We start from the raw sequence: 16,205 nt of genomic DNA, 5'->3' as shown, positions 1-16,205 counted from the left end.
GTCCAGTGTAAGAGGACTCAATGCAGGTAGTCCGGGTAGCCATTTTATTAGCTGTTTAGTAGTCTTGTTTAGCAGTCTTATGACGCTGTTCAGGGTCCTGTTGGTTTCAGACTTGGTGCACTGGTACCGCTTGCCGTGCGGTAGCAGAGAGAACAGTCTATGGCCCTCAAACTCAACTCTGGACCTTGAAGCCAGTTCCACTGCTTTTTAAAATTGTTCCTCTCTAATCAGGGACTGATTCACACCGGGACAGCAGGTGGGTGCAATTAATGATCAGATAGAACAGAAAACCAGCAGGCTCCAGACACCGTAGGGTAAGAGTTGAATACCCCTGGTCAATGGCTTGGGTGGTTGGAGTCTTTGACAATATTCTTGGGCCTTCCTCTAACACAGCCTGGTATAGAGGTCCTAGATGGCAGGGAGCTCGGCCCCAGTGATGTACTGGGCCGTACTCACCACTCTCTGTGGCGCCTTGCAGTCGGGTGCCTTTGCATTTGCCATACCAAGTGGTGATGCAGCCAGTCTAGATGCTGTCAATGTTGCACCTGTAAAACGTTTTGAGGATCTGAGGGCCCATGCCAAATCTTTTCAGCCTCCCGAGGGAGAAGAGGCGCTGTCGTGCCCACTTCACAACTGTGTGGGTGTGTGTGGACCATGTTAATTCCTTAGTGATGTGGACACTAAGGAACCTGAAGCTCTCGACCCACTCCACTACAGCCCCATCAATGTGGATGGGGGCGTGCTCGCCTCTCCGTTTCCTGTAGTCTTCGATCAGCTCCTTTGTCTTCCTGACGTTAAGGGAGAGATTGTGTCCTGGCACCACACTGCCAGGTCTCTGACCTTCTCCCTATAGACTGCCTCATCGTTGTCGATGATCAGTCCTACCACCGTCGTGTCATCAGCAAACTTGATGATGGTGTTTTTATTTGTCACATGCGCCAAATACAACAGGTGTAGACCCTACAGTGAAATGCTTAATTACAAGCCCTTAACCAACAATGCAGTTTTAAGAAAGAATACCCCAAAAAATCACAAGAAAATACAATATAGAATAATACGAAATAAAAATAACAAATAATTAAAGAGCAGCAGTAAAAATAACAATAGCGAGGCTATATACAGGGGGTACCAGTACCGAGTCAATGTGCGGGGTACCGGTTAGTCAAGGTAATTGAGGTAATATGTACATGTAGGTAGAGTTATTAAAGTGACTATGCATAGATAATAAACAGACTAGCACCCAGACTATTTGCAATGCGTGTGTGCAAAGTGTTGAGAAAAAAAGAGCAGAAGTAAAATAAAATAACAGTAGGGAGGCTATATATACAGGGGGGTACCGGTGCAGAGTCAATGTGCGGGGGCACCGGCTAGTTGAGATAGTTGAAGTAATACGTACATGTGGGTAGAGTTAAAGTGATTATGCATAAATAATTAACAGAGTAGCAGCAGCGTAAAAAGGATGGGGTGGGGGGGGCAGTGTAAATAGTCTGGGTAGCCATTTGATTAGATGTTCAGGAGTCTTATGGCTTGGGGGTAGAAGCTGTTTAGAAGCCTCTTGGACCTAGACTTGGCGCTCCGGTACCGCTTGCCGTGCGGTAGCAGAGAGAACAGTCTATGACTAGGGTGGCTGGAGTCTTTGACAATTTTTAGCCCCTTCCTCTGACACCGCCTGGTATAGAGGTCCTGGATGGCAGGAAGCTTGGCCCCAGTAATGTACTGGGCCATACGCACTACCCTCTGTAGTGCCTCGTGGTCGGAGGCCGAGCAGTTGCCATACCAGGCAATGATGCAACCAGTCAGGATGCTCTCGATGGTGCAGCTGTAGAACCTTTTGAGGATCTGAGTACCCATGCCAAATCTTTTCAGACTCCTTAGGGAGAATAGGTTTTGTCGTGCCCTCTTTACGACTGTCTTGGTGTGCTTGGACCATGTTAGTTTGTTGGTGATGTGGACACCAAGGAACTTGAAGCTCTCAACCTGCTCCACTACAGACCCGTCGATGAGAATGGGGGCGTGCTCGGTCCTCTTCTTTTTCCTGTAGTCCACAATCATCTCCTTTGTCTTGATCACGTTGAGGGAGAGGTTGTTGTCCTGGCACCACACGGCCAGGTCTCTGACCTCCTCCCTATAGGCTGTCTTGTCGTTGTCGGTGATCAGGCCTACGACTGTTGTGTCATCGGCAAACTTAATGATGGTGTTGGAGTCGTGCCTGGCCATGCAGTCATGGGTGGACAGGGAGTACAGGAGGGGACTGAGCACACACCCCTGAGGGGCCCCCGTGTTGATGGTCAGCGTGGCGAATGTGTTGTTCCTAGGGGTGTAACGGTTCACCAAACCAATGGTTCGGTACATATTGCGGTTTTGGGGTTTCAGTTTCGGTACAGTGGGAAAATTCTCAATGTCATTTATAATATTCAGCATTCAAAATGTTCCTTGCATTGTCTGTTGTGACTGGATTGTTATATTGGGCCTCTCAAGTTTCCACTTTGATGCTGCATTTGGGAGGTGGGAATTTACCAGTTATGAAGTCGTAAATACCAGTTTGATGCATCCATGTGATTTGAACACGTTGAGAAATGCCGATTGGCTAATGGCCAACAAGCTGTGTCAACCATAAACTAAAAGTACAGCTAGCATGCTTGTAAACAAATTTTAGAGTTTAAAAACCACATTATAGATTGCTTTTTATAAATAATGTTTTGTTGTTGCATTTAACTGCCTGGAAATGCTGTTATAAAGGCCATGTCCTTAGTAGGTGACGTCACAGATCACCATGTAGGGGGAGGGTGCTCAGGATGATAGACAAGTTTCCCACTAGTAATTACCAGTTTGAGGGCTGTTCAAGTTGATTTCCCCCCAGTTGTATGTGCACCATGACATAGTGCGGGCTATTCTGTAGCGTGGTACATCCACAGATAGAACAATGAGCCAGATGTTTCACCAGAGGTATAAATCTGAAGCATCCGGTTGGTGTTTCCACTCATCACCAAATATGCTGATAAGAGGAACCCCAATAGCTGGCAGTGGGAGAAGATTGAGCAAGATCGATTTTGGCCGACATTCTGCTAATTTTCTCATTGATCTCAATACAGTTTTCTGTTTCCAAAACTAGAATATATTATGGAGTGGACTATGTTGTGTAGACTTTACCCTTTGGCCAAAAAATAAATATGAATGCATTGTTTAGAAGGAGTGCGAGGGCAAATTTAGTTATTGCACACGTGCACTTTATAGGGTAGGTGTTCCCTAACGGAAATATGCAAATCTATGCTAGAATGCGCCAATAGGATCTCGCTAGCTCGTGCTTGGCTCTGCCCACTTCATTGCTTGTTCTGCCCACTATGATTAATTAGCTCCCATTGTAAACGACAGGCTGTGGTCTATCTTGGGTTGGTTATAAAAATCTTTGGAATATCTCCCACTCCGGGGTAATGTGATGGGCTGTCACTGTTAAGCAAGCGCAACACAGGGTGCATTGGGCAAATCATTGAAAACTTAGACTTTGGTTTGCTTATATAGAGCGGGTACTACTTGTTTGCTGAAATGGGTGCAAGAGGGAAGTTCCTAACATGGCTCGAGCACTTTCACGAGGTGCTGAAACCCCTATTCTCAACCACCGAGAATGGGCGCATATCCGCGGCTATAATCCAAAGACTGTAAAAATATAAACATAGCCTACCTATCGCTCTTGTAATTTCTTTGGCCCAGTCAGAATCAGCTGCCAAGGGCTGCTTGATTGCAGAGGGGAGACAATGTTGTCTTGTTGTTTCTTTGCGTTTCCGTCTTGCTCCGGTATACTGGGGTGATGTCGGCATAAATGTGTCAACATATTTGAGGTGTTGCTAACTGCATAGGCTATTCTTGTTGAGCGTGACGACATACTGTTAACGTTTTGTCCACAACTCTTTGTCAATCTCTATTGTAATCTACTGGGAAGCCAAAATGTTCCTAAACTGGAGATTTAAATGATAATGGAGGATCCTCCAATTCTGGTTTATCAACGAATATGTGTACCGTTACACCCCTAGTTGTTGCCTACCCCTACTGCCTGGGGGCGGCCCGTCAGGAAGTCTATGATCCAGTTGCAGAGGGAGATGTTCAGTCCCAGGGTCCTGAGCTTGGTGATGAGCTTGGAGGGGACTATGGTGTTGAATGCTGGGCTGCAGTCAATGAACAGCATTCTTACATAGTTATTGTATTGTCCAGGTGGGTCAGGGCAGTGTGGAGTGCAATAGAGGTTGCATCATCTGTGGATCTGTTGGGGCAGTATGTGAACTGGAGTGGGTCCAGGGTGTCTGGGATGATGGTGTTGATGTGAGCCATGACCAGCCTTTCAAAGCATTTCATGGCTATAAATGTTAGTGCTACAGGGCGATAGTCATTTAAGCAGGTTACCTTGGTATTCTTGGAAACAGGGACTATGGTTGTCTGCTTAAAACATGTTGGTACAGTTGAAGTCGGAAGTTTACATACACTTAGGTTGGAGTCATTAAAACTCGTTTTTCAACCACTCCACAAATTTCTTGTTAACAAACTATAGTTTTGGTAAATCGTGTGGATTTATTTCAAGGCCTACCTTCAAACTCAGTGCCTCCTTTGCTTGACATCATGGGAAAATCAAAAGAAAACAGCCAAGACCTCAGAAATAAATTGTAGACCTCCACAAGTCTGGTTCATCCTTGGGAGCAATATCCAAACGCCTGAAGGTACCACGTTCATCTTTACAAACAATAGTATGCAAGTATAAACACCATGGGACCATGCAGGCGTCATACTGCTCAGGAAGGAGACGCGTTCTGTCTCCTAGAGATGAATGTACTTTGGTGCAAAAAAAGTACAAATCAATCCCAGAACAACAGCAAAGGACCTTGTGAAGACACTGGAGGAAACAGGTACAAAGTATCTATATCCACAGTAAAACGAGTCCTATATCGACATAACCTGAAAGGCCGCTCAGCAAGGAAGAAGCCACTGCTCCAAAACCGCCATAAAAAAGCCAGACTATGGTTTGCAACTGCACATGGGGACAAAGATCATTTTGGAGAAATGTCCTCTGGTCTGATTAAACAAAAATAGAACTGTTTGGCCATAATGACCATTGTTATGTTCGGAGGAAAAAGGGGGATGCTTGCAAGCCGAAGAACACCATCCCAACCGTGAAGCACGGGGGTGGCAGCATCATGCTGTGGGGGTGCTTTGCTGCAGGAGGGACTGGTGCACTTCACAAAATAGATGGCATCATGAGGAAGGAAAATGATGTGGATATATTGAAGCAACATCTCAAGACATCAGTCAGGAAGTTAAAGCTTGGTCGCAAATGGGTCTTCCAAATGGACAATGACCCCAAGCATACTTCCAAAGTTGTGGCAAAATGGCTTAAGGACAACAAAGTCAAGGTATTGGAGTGGCCAACACAAAGCCCTGACCTCAATCCTATAGAAAATGTGTGGGCAGAACTGAAAAAGCCTACAAACCTGACTCAGTCACACCAGCTCTGTCAGGAGGAATGGTCCAAAATTCACCCAACTTTTTGTGGGAAGCTTGTGGAAGGCTACCCGAAACGTTTGACCCAAGTTAAACAATTTAAAGGCAATGCTCAAAATACTAACTGACCTAAGACAGGGAATTCTTACAAGGATTAAATGTCAGGAATTGTGAAAAACTGAGTTTAAATGTATTTGGCTAAGGTGTATGTAAACTTCGGACTTCAACTATACTACAGACCGGGTCAGGGAGAGGTTGAACATGTCAGTGAGGACACTTGCCAGCTGGTCAGCGCATGCTCCGAGTATGCTTCCTAGTATTCCATCTGGCCCCACGGCCTTGCGAATGTTAACCTGTTTAAAGCTCTTACTCACATCGGCTACGGAGGGCGAGATCACACAGTCGCCCGGAACAGCTGGTGCCGTCATGTATGGTTCAGTGTTGCTTGCCTCGAAGCGAGCATTGAAGGCATTTAGCTCGTCTGTTTGCGGCTTGGTTTCCCTTTGTAATCCATGATAGTTTGCTAGCCCTGGCACATCCGTTGAGCATCAGAGCTGGCGTAGTAGGATTCGATCTTAGTCCTGTATTGACCCGTTGCCTGTTTAATGGCTCGTCGGAGGTCATAGCGGGATCTCTTATAAGCATCCGGATTAGTGTCCCACTCCTTGAAAGTGGCAGCTGTAGCATTTAGCTCAGTGCCGATGTTGCCTGTAATCCATGGCTTCTAGTTGGGGTATGGATGTATGGTCACTGTGGGGACGACAAAGTCGATGTTCGATAAATTCCTCAATGTTATCGGATGAATCCCGGAACATATTCCAGTCTGTGCTAGCGAAACAGTCCTGTAGCTTAGCATCCGCTTCATCGGACCACTTCCGTATTGAGCGCATCACTTGTACTTCCTGTTTGAGTTTTTACTTGTAACAGGACTCAGGAGGATAGAGTTATGGTCATTTTTGCCAAATGGAGAGCGAGGGAGAGCTTTGTATGCATCTCTGTGTGTGGAGTAAAGGTGATCTAGAGTTTTTTCATCTCTAGTTTTACAGGTGACATGCTGGTAGAAATTAGATAAGACGGATTTCAGTTTTCCTGCATTAAAATCACCGGCCACTATTTGTGCTGCCTCTGGGTGAGCAGTTTCCTATTTTGCTTATGGCCATATACAGCTCGTTGATTGCGGTCTTAGTGCCAGCATCAGTTTGGGGTGGTAAATAGACAGCTACAAAAAATATACATGAAGACTCTTGGTTCTGCGGGGCAGGTGTTGTCAAGGCTAGCCTTGATGCAGTAGCTGACCTGGTTTTTGAGTCTCTTGGACCGGAAAACCTCGTAGGTGGGGCCAGTTAAGTAAGTAAGCACAAAAACGGCTGAATGTTATGTGAACTATGCAAGAGAGCTTAGCTAGCGCTGTGCTAGCTGAGGTAGGAGACTTGAGAGTTTCGCCTAGCCTAGTTTAGCAGTGGTACAGCCAGCCTTGGTACGTTAGCTAACCTGTTTAAGGCTGTCTCATAGACCAGATCACCTCATGGTGGGACTGGTTCAGTTAGTAGGCACAAAGCAACTTAATTCTTGGTGAACTAAATATGGGAGCTAAGCTAACAATAGCTAGACGGTGATAAGCTAACTAGCGTTCGCGTGAGGGCTAGTAGCGTAGCTTAAGCTAGCACGGGCCGGTACTTGGTAAAACCTTACAAAACTTGCAGGACTTGTTCGAGGGCTGCCTGAGCATGTTTGTTTCCCATGGGGTACGAGGACCCATAATACCTCTGGGGAAAAAAGTATTGCTAACAGGTTTATGCATGTGCTAGTCGGCGCATAGCCATGATACTTTTGTGTTAGCTACCTAGTGTTCACCCAGTGGGCTAATAGCCTAGCTATAGCTAGCACTGCGTTAGCCAAAGAAAAACATGGGAATAGCTATGCTTCTTCGGTCCTGAGAGTCTCTATTGACCATAGCAAGCTGGCAATTCCATTGTTGGTGGAAGAGCCAGATGCAGCTTGCTTCCCAGCATCATCGAGCCACCAGCTCAAAAGCGAGGGGGTTCGAGTGCCTGGCCTGGTTCACCCTCAGGTGGGGTAGCAGTGATCATAATTTGTTGAATGCATAGTCAGGTTGGGCCGCGGTCAAGCAAATGTTACCTGCCCTACATCCCTAATTTGTGGAAAAGTGGCTGCTAACCCAGTAGAGCCTGCTGCAAATTAGACTTCACAGGCATGAGCTATCTTATTAGATGCCTCGTGGCTAATGAAGTGAGCACTGTGTATAAACACTATAGCCGTGGAGCTAGTGTAGTCATTAGCTAGCTTGCAACTAGCTTGTGGGCTAAAGGCATGCTAAAGCTAGCACAGTGCTAGCCAAAGGGAACAGCGTGAATAGTGTTGCTTCTTCCGTCCTGAGAGTCTCTATTGACCATAGCACAGTGAGGTATAACTGGTCTGTTTAGCCAACAAAACGAGTGAAAGTTAGATGTACTAAACGAGAGAGTAAGCTGACAATTCCATCGTAGGTGGAAGAGCTAGTAGTAGCTGGTTTCCCAGCATCATCGAGCCGTGGATCTAGTGTAGTCGTTAGCTAGCTAGCAACCAGCTTGTGGGCTAAAGGCATGCTAAAGCTAGCACAGTGCTAGCCGAAGGGAACTACGTGAGTACTCATCTTCGGGTAGAATAGGCTAAACCGGTCAGTCTAGTCAACACAAACGAGTGAACGTAGGTTGTATTAAATGAGAGAATGGCCTTGGGTAAAGCATAAGCTAGCTAGCGTTCGCTCATGGGTTAATAGCCTAGCTATTTAGCACAGTGCTAGCCAGAGAAAGCGTGTTCTTTCTTAGTCTCTCGACGATCAAAGAGTTTCTCTCGACCTTCCAACTGTAAAGATAGGACAGTCAGTCTAGTCAACATGACACAAGGGGACGTGGGTTGCACTAAACGAGAGAGGAGAGTTAGCAATTCTACCGTCTGGCCAGGTATAAAAGCGAATTTGGTGGTATAGCTGGCCTTTCAGCAAGCTAGCCAGGTTAGCTAGCCAAGTCTCAGTAGCTAGCCATGTGATGCTAGCTACGACAGAATAATTAGTGAGTATAAAAAGCAAAAGAGCTAACTTTCCTTTCGTCAGTTGTTCTACACAAAAAGACAAGAGCTGAGGTTCTACTTTCGGCAGTGTTAACCTTGTGGTTCGCTTGAGAACAGTTGAGCAGGAAGACAGTGATCAAGTCGTGCTGAGGAGAGCTTTAAGTGTAGTGATCTTCGCAAGGAAGAGAGAGAGAATAACCAGAGGGCAGGACGAGTGACACCTTATTAAAAGGGAGGGGCTCACCTTATTCGCCACTCAACCTGTCTGTCTCCAACAGACGTTGTGATTCGTTCTTCCTGAAGTGAAGCCGCCTATCAGTGAATCCCAGTGTGAGACATCAAAACAAGTATTTGAAAGAGAACCAGTGGAAAGAAATCCATTTGGGAATTGAAGTGTAAAGCAGTCATTGATATCAGAGGTTGACTTAAAGGGAGTGCTCCTAATCTCAGCTTGTTACCTGTATAAAAGACACCTGTCCACAGAAGCAATCAATCAATCAGATTCCAAACTCTCCATCATGGCCAAGACCAACGAGCTCTCCAAGGATGTCAGGGACAAGGTTGTAGACCTACACAAGGCTGGAATGGGCTACAAGACCATCGCCAAGCAGCTTGGTGAGAAGGTGACAACAGTTGGTGCGATTATTCGCAAATGGAAGAAACACAAAAGCACTGTCAATCTCCCTTGGCCTGGGGCTCCATGCAAGATCTCACCTCGTGGAGTTGCAATGATCATGAGAACGGTGAGGAATCAGCCCAGAACTACACGGGAGGATCTTGTCAATGATCTCAAGGCAGCTGGGACCATAGTCACCAATTGGTAACACACTACGCTGTGAAGGACTGAAATCATGCAGCGCCCGCAAGGTCCCCCTACTCAAGAAAGCACATATACATGCCCGTCTGAAGTTTGCCAATGAACATCTGAATGATTCAGAGGAGAACTGGGTGAAAGTGTTGTGGTCAGATGAGACCAAAATGGAACTCTTTGGCATCAACTCAACTCGCCGTGTTTGGAGGAGGAGTAATGCTGCCTATGACCCCAAGAACACCATCCCCACCGTCAAACATGGAGGTGGAAACATTATGCTTTGGGGGTGTTTTTCTGCTAAGGGGACAGGACAACTTCACCGCATCAAAGGGACGATGGACGGGGCCATGTACCGTCAAATCTTGGGTGAGAACCTCCTTCCCACAGCCAGGGCATTGAAGATGGGTATTCCAGCATGACAATGACCCAAAACACACGGCCAAGGCAACAAAGGAGTGGCTCAAGATGAAGCACATTAAGGTCCTGGAGTGGCCTAGCCAGTCTCCAGACCTTAATCCCATAGAAAATCTGTGGAGGGAGCTGAAGGTTTGAGTTGCCAAACGTCAGCCTCGAAACCTTAATGACTTGGAGAAGATCTGCAAAGAGGAGTGGGACAAAATCCCTCCTGAGATGTGTGCAAACCTGGTGGCCAACTACAAGAAACGTCTGACCTCTGTGATTGCCAACAAGGGTTTTGCCACCAAGTACTAAGTCATGTTTTGCAGAGGGGTCAAATACTTATTTCCCTCATTAAAATGCAAATCAATTTATAACATTTTTGACATGCGTATTTCTGGATTTTTTTGTTGTTATTCTGTCTCTCACTGTTCAAATAAACCTACCATTAAAATTATAGACGGATCATTTCTTTGTCAGTGGGCAAACGTACAAAATCAGCAGAGGATCAAATACTTTTTTCCCTCACTGTATAAGCTTGGCACATCTAGCCACTGGGATTTTTTTCTTCAAGGCAAAACTGCTCCAGCTCCTTCAAGTTGGATGGGTTCCGCTGGTGTACAGCAATCTTTAAGTCATACCACATATTCTCAATTGGATTGAGGTCTGGGCTTTGACTAGGCCATTCCAAGACGTTTAAATGTTTCTCCTTAAACCACTTGAATGTTGCTTTAGCAGTATGCTTAGGGTCATTGTCCTGCTGGAAGGTGAACCTCCGTCCCAGTCTCAAATCTCTGGAAGACTGAAACAGGTTTCCCTCAAGAATTTCCCTGTATTTAGCGCCGTCCATCATTCCTTCAATTCTGACCAGTTTTCTAGTCCCTGCCGATGAAAAACATCCCCACAGCATGATGCTGCCACCACCACCAGCATGATGCTGCCACCTCCATACTCCAATCTCTGCTGTGGAACTTTGCAGCTCCTTCAGGGTTATCTTTGGTCTCTTTGTTGCCTCTCTGATTAATGCCCTCCTTGCCTGGTCCGTGAGTTTTGGTGGGCGGCCCTCTCTTGGCAGGTTTGTTGTGGTGCCATATTCTTTAAACTTTTTAATAATGTATTTAATGGTGCTTTAATGGTGCTCCGTGGGATGTTCAAAGTTTCTGTACTTCTCCACAACTTTGTCCCTGACCTGTTTGGAGAGCTCCTTGGTCTTCATGGTGCCGCTTGCTTGGTGGTGCCCCTTGGATAGTGGTCTTGCAGACTCTGGGGCCTTTCAGAACAGGTGTATATATACTGAGATCATGTGACAGATCATGTGACACTTAGATTGCACACAGGTGGACTTTATGTAACTAATTATGTGACTTCTGAAGGTAATTAGTTGCACCAGATCTTATTTAGGGTCTTCATAGCAAAGGGGGTGAATACATATCCACGCACCACTTTTACGTTATTTATTTTTTTGAATTTTTTGAAAGAAGTTATTTTTTTCATTCCACTTCACCAATTTGGACTATTTTGTGTATGTCCATTACATTAAATTCACATAAAAATCAATTTAAATTACAGGTTGTAATGCAACAAAATAGGAAAAACGTCAAGGGGGATGAATAATTTTGCAAGGCACTGTATATCTAACAGTAAAGAAACAACTTTGAAATTGAAAAAAATATTGTATGATTTAATCTAAATTCATCTCATTTAAGTAGTAAACTGCTAACGGGAATTAGCTCATAATATCTGGTTTCAAAATAGATTAATTGCCTTCTCCATATGCTTTTAGAATCTTTGTGTGTGGGTGTGTGTGTGTGCATGTGTTTTTGTGTTTGATGCACTCCTGTAGCTGCCGGCCACCCCTCTGAAGGACCTTTGTGGTTTTGTTTGGTTATGTGTGTGTGTGTGTGTTTTGTATTTGTGGTGATAAACTGTCTTCATCATAAGGCTTTGAGAAATAGAGGCTGAGTGTGGATCAAAGAGTAGTTGCTAGTGAAGGGGCGAGTCAGCCAGCTAAAGCGACGGCGAGCTGTGAAGCCCTGCCTCTTTCAATGTCATGCAATTGGCCCAGTGATTTCCTCTGAAAGGCCATTTGTAAAACAGATGGTTTTGAGTTTTCATGTTATCAGTGGAGACCTTCCTCTCTCTAGCTGCCATCTGTTGGTGCTACGTAGCCTTGGGCAGATGCATTGGTCATCTAGGGGCCTGCATTGCAACCCTCCCTCCAAACATTTAAGATGTGCCCCTGCCCTCCTCCTTTCTCCTTTTGTAGTTGGGAATAAAGGGATGGCCAGTGAAGCTTTCATCTTATTTTTCAAAGGACAAACGCTATAAATAATGCATCAGAGGGACACACAACACTGTAGTGCATCTCATATTGGCCTATAGTGCATCTCATTGTAGGGTCAAGATAGAAGACGACCTACAGTACAATACAGTACAGTACATTACAGTTTGAAAAGTGTGTGTGTGTGTACTTGTTCTCCTACCTTATCAGGACCCAAATGTCCTGACAAGGTATGAAAACAATAACTTTTTTTTTTAAATCAGGACTTTTTCCATGTCCTGAATTTGTTCAAATACTATTTTAAGCTTAAGGGTTAGGTTTTGGGATTAAGGTTAGGGTTAGCGTTAAGGTTAAGGTTAGGGTTAGGGTTTTGGGGGTTAAGGTTAGGGTTAGGGTTAAGGTTAGGTTAAGGGCTAGGGTTAGGGTTAGGGAAAATAAGATTTTTAATGTTGAGAAATCTATACTCCCCAAAAAGTCCAAAAATGTCACGAAAATAAAGTTGTGTGTGTCCACATGCGTGCTTGTGTCCAGCCTTGTCCATTGAGTTGGATTTGTCTGGTTCTGATGGGGCTGCTTGGTTGGGGATCTCTTTAGGTGATACTTACACATGCTTCTCTCCCCTCCTCTCCTATTCCTGTCCAGGTGTCAGACAGGTGTGACTACGTGTTTGTGAACGGGAAGGAGATGAAGGGCAAGATGAGGATGATGGTGAACTTCACCTACAGCTACCTGAGTGCCCAGCTGGAGATGAACGTGTGGATCCCACGGCTGCCCCTCCAGATCGAGGTGTCTGACACAGAGCTCAGCCAGATCAAGGGATGGAGGGTGCCCATCATGACCAGCAGCCAAAGGTACAGTATCTCACAAAAGTGAGAACACCCCTCACATTTTTGTAAATATTTGAGTATATCTTTTCATGTGACAACACTGAAGAAATGACACTTTGCTACAATGTAAAGTAGTGAGTGTACAGCTTGTATAACAGTGTACATTTGCTGTCCCCTCAAAATAACACAACACACAGCCATTAATGTCTAAACCGCTGGCAACAAAAGTGAGTACACCCCTAAGTGAAAATGTCCAAATTGGGACCAAAGTGTCAATATTTTGTGTGGCCACCATCATTTTCCAGCACTGCCTTAACCCTCTTGGGCATGGAGTTCACCAGAGCTTCACAGGTTGCCACTGCAGTCCTCTTCCACTCCTCCATGACGACATCACGGAGCTGGTGGATGTTAGAGACCTTGCACTCCTCCACCTTCCGTTTGAGGATGCCCCACAGATGCTCAATAGGGTTTAGGTCTGGAGACATGCTTTGCCAGTCCATCACCTATACCCTCAGCTTCTTTAGCAAGGCAGTGGTCGTCTTGGAGGTGTGTTTGGGGTCGTTATCATGTTGGAATACTGCTCTGTGGCCCAGTCTCTGAAGGGAGGGGATCATGCTCTGCTTCAGTATGTCACAGTACATGTTGGCATTCATGGTTCCCTCAATGAACTGTAGCTCCACAGTGCCGGCAGCACTCATGCAGCCCCAGACCATGACACTCCCACCACCATGCTTAACTGTAGGCAATACACACTTGTCTTTGTACTCCTCACCTGGTTGCCGCCACACACGCTTGACACCATCTGAACCAAATAAGTTTATCTTGGTCTCATCAGACCACAGGACATGGTTCCAGTAATCCATGTCCTTCGTCTGCTTGTCTTCAGCAAACTGTTTGCGGGCTTTCTTGTGCATCATCTTTAGAAGAGGCTTCCTTCTGGGACGACAGCCATGCAGACCAATTTGATGCAGTGTGCGGCGTATGGTCTGAGCACTGACAGGCTGACCCCCCACCCCTTCAACCTCTGCAGCAATGCTGGCAGCACTCATACGTCTATTTCCTAAAGACAACCTCTGGATATGACGCTGAGCACGTGCACTCAACTTCTTTGGTCGACCATGGCGAGGCCTGTTCTGAGTGGAACCTGTCCTGTTAAACCGCTGTATGGTCTTGGCCACCGTGCTGCAGCTCAGTTTCAGGGTCTTGGCAATCTTCTTATAGCCCAGGCCATCTTTATGTAGAGCAACAATTCTTTTTTTCAGATCCTCAGAGAGTTCTTTGCCATGAGGTGCCATGTTGAACTTCCAGTGACCAGTATGAGGGAGTGTGAGAGCGATGACACCAAATTTAACACACCTGCTCCCCATTCACACCTGAGACCTTGTAACACTAACGAGTCACATGACACCGGGGAGGGAAAATGGCTAATTGGGCCCAATTTGGACATTTTCACTTAGGGGTGTACTCACTTTTGTTGCCAGCGGTTTAGACATTAATGGCTATGTGTTGAGTTATTTTTTTTAAGGGGACAGCAAATGTACACTGTTATACAAGCTGTACACTCACTACTTTACATTGTAGCAACGTGTCATTTCTTCAGTGTTGTCACATGAAAAGATATACTCAAATATTTACAAAAATGTGAGGGGTGTACTCACTTTTGTGAGATACTGTATGTTGTGTCCCTCGTCCCCCTCCATAGAATCACATAGACAGACTCTTCACCCATGCAGTCCTCGCCAGGTAAGTAGACAGACAATATAAAATGGGGATGATCGAAAGAGCATGCACAAAAGCTCTTATTTTCAACATATGATATTGTTCTGCACTTTGTATGAACCTTTGTGTGAAGGTCACACATCTCCCACCGGGGCGAGACCTCGTCTCCTCTAACACCTTATCCACCAACACCTTATGCTGCTGGCCTCACACTCTTTGTGCTGCTGGTCTCACATTCCAATGGTGGGAGCAGACCTCAGGTCCACCTACTGTAATTAGTACTGGACATATTCACTAGTGGATCTGGAACGTGTCCCCTCCCTCACCTGCCAGCCTGGTAATAAAGGCCTCTGGCTCCTTTATAATTAGCTGTTACCTCATTAAACTTTTTCACTGACTGACAGAGAGGCATATACAGTGAGCTCCAAAAGTATTGGGACAGTGACACATTTTGTGTTGTTTTGGCTCTGTACTCCAGCACTTTGGATTTGAAAGGAGACAATGACTATGAGGTTAAAGTGTAGACTGTCAGCATTCATTTGAGGGAATGAATGGTAAATGAATGGTAAATAATGTATTGTCATTTTGGATTCACTTTTACTGTAAATAAGAATAGAATATGCTTCTAAATACTTCTACATTAATTTGGATGCTAACATGATTACAGATAGACCTGAATGAATGGTGAATAATGATGAGTGAGAAAGTTACAGATGCACAAATATCATACCCCCCAAAAAGCTAACATCCCATGTTATTGTAATGGTAAGAGGTTAGCATGTCTTGGGGTTATGATATTTGTGCATTTGTAACTTTCTCACTCATCATTATTCATGATTCATTCAGGTCTATCCGTAATCATGGTAGCATCCAAATTAATGTAGAAGTGTTTAGAAACATATTCTAAATGACACAATACATTATTTACCATTCATTTCTATTGGGCACAAAGTAATCTGAAACACAACCAAAACAAACAGCAAATGCATCCAACATTGCATCACAAGCTTGATGTAATCATAGCTTGTTAGGAATATGGGACCAAATACTAAACTTTTGACTACTTTAATACACATATAAGTGAATTTGTTCCAATACTTTTGGTTCCCTAACATGAGGGGACTATGTACAAAAAGTGCTGTAATTTCTAAATGTTTCACCCGATATGGATAAAATACCCTCAAATTAGAGCTGACAGTCTGCACTTTAACCTCATAGCCATTGTATCATTTCAAATTCAAAGTGCTGGAGTACAGAGCCAAAACAACAAAAAATGTGTCACTGTCCCAATACTTTTGGAGCTCACTGTAGTTTGGATTTGCGGGGGCTTGTTTTGTTGTGTGCGACGTTGTTTTCCAAATGTGTGTTGGTATGCCTCTTTTGGCAGGGATAGCCCATTTCTGTTGTCGTTGTTAATGAGAGTGTGTCCGGTCTGGCATGGCTGCCGACAGACCACTGGGATACAGACCATCTTTGTTTATTAGGGAATAACAGGCGTGACCTTGCAAAGTAGAGGTGTGACTAGTGACGAGAGCGGACACTGGCACTGTCCACAGTCCAAGGAACCCACAGTGCAGGGGGCCACTCAGAGCCACAATACCAAGAGAAGGGACCTGCC

General features: G+C 45.1%; 1 pseudogene across 1 annotated transcript in view; it reads left to right on the top strand.

Moving 5' to 3' along the window:
* The window catches only part of LOC311145062 (transmembrane protein 132C-like), a 253,835-nt pseudogene that overhangs the window by 217,735 nt on the left and 19,895 nt on the right, over positions 1-16,205 (top strand). Inside the window, exon 7 of the transcript in view lies at positions 12,684-12,892. The product of the transcript in view is annotated as a transmembrane protein 132C-like (transcript). The remainder of the gene's footprint in view (positions 1-12,683; positions 12,893-16,205) is intronic.

Source organism: Coregonus lavaretus, assembly GCF_964263955.1.
Source record: "Coregonus lavaretus genome assembly, chromosome: 17".
In the NCBI taxonomy this organism is placed as follows: Eukaryota; Metazoa; Chordata; class Actinopteri; order Salmoniformes; family Salmonidae; genus Coregonus; species Coregonus lavaretus.
This window is presented reverse-complemented; position numbering and strand designations above follow the sequence as displayed.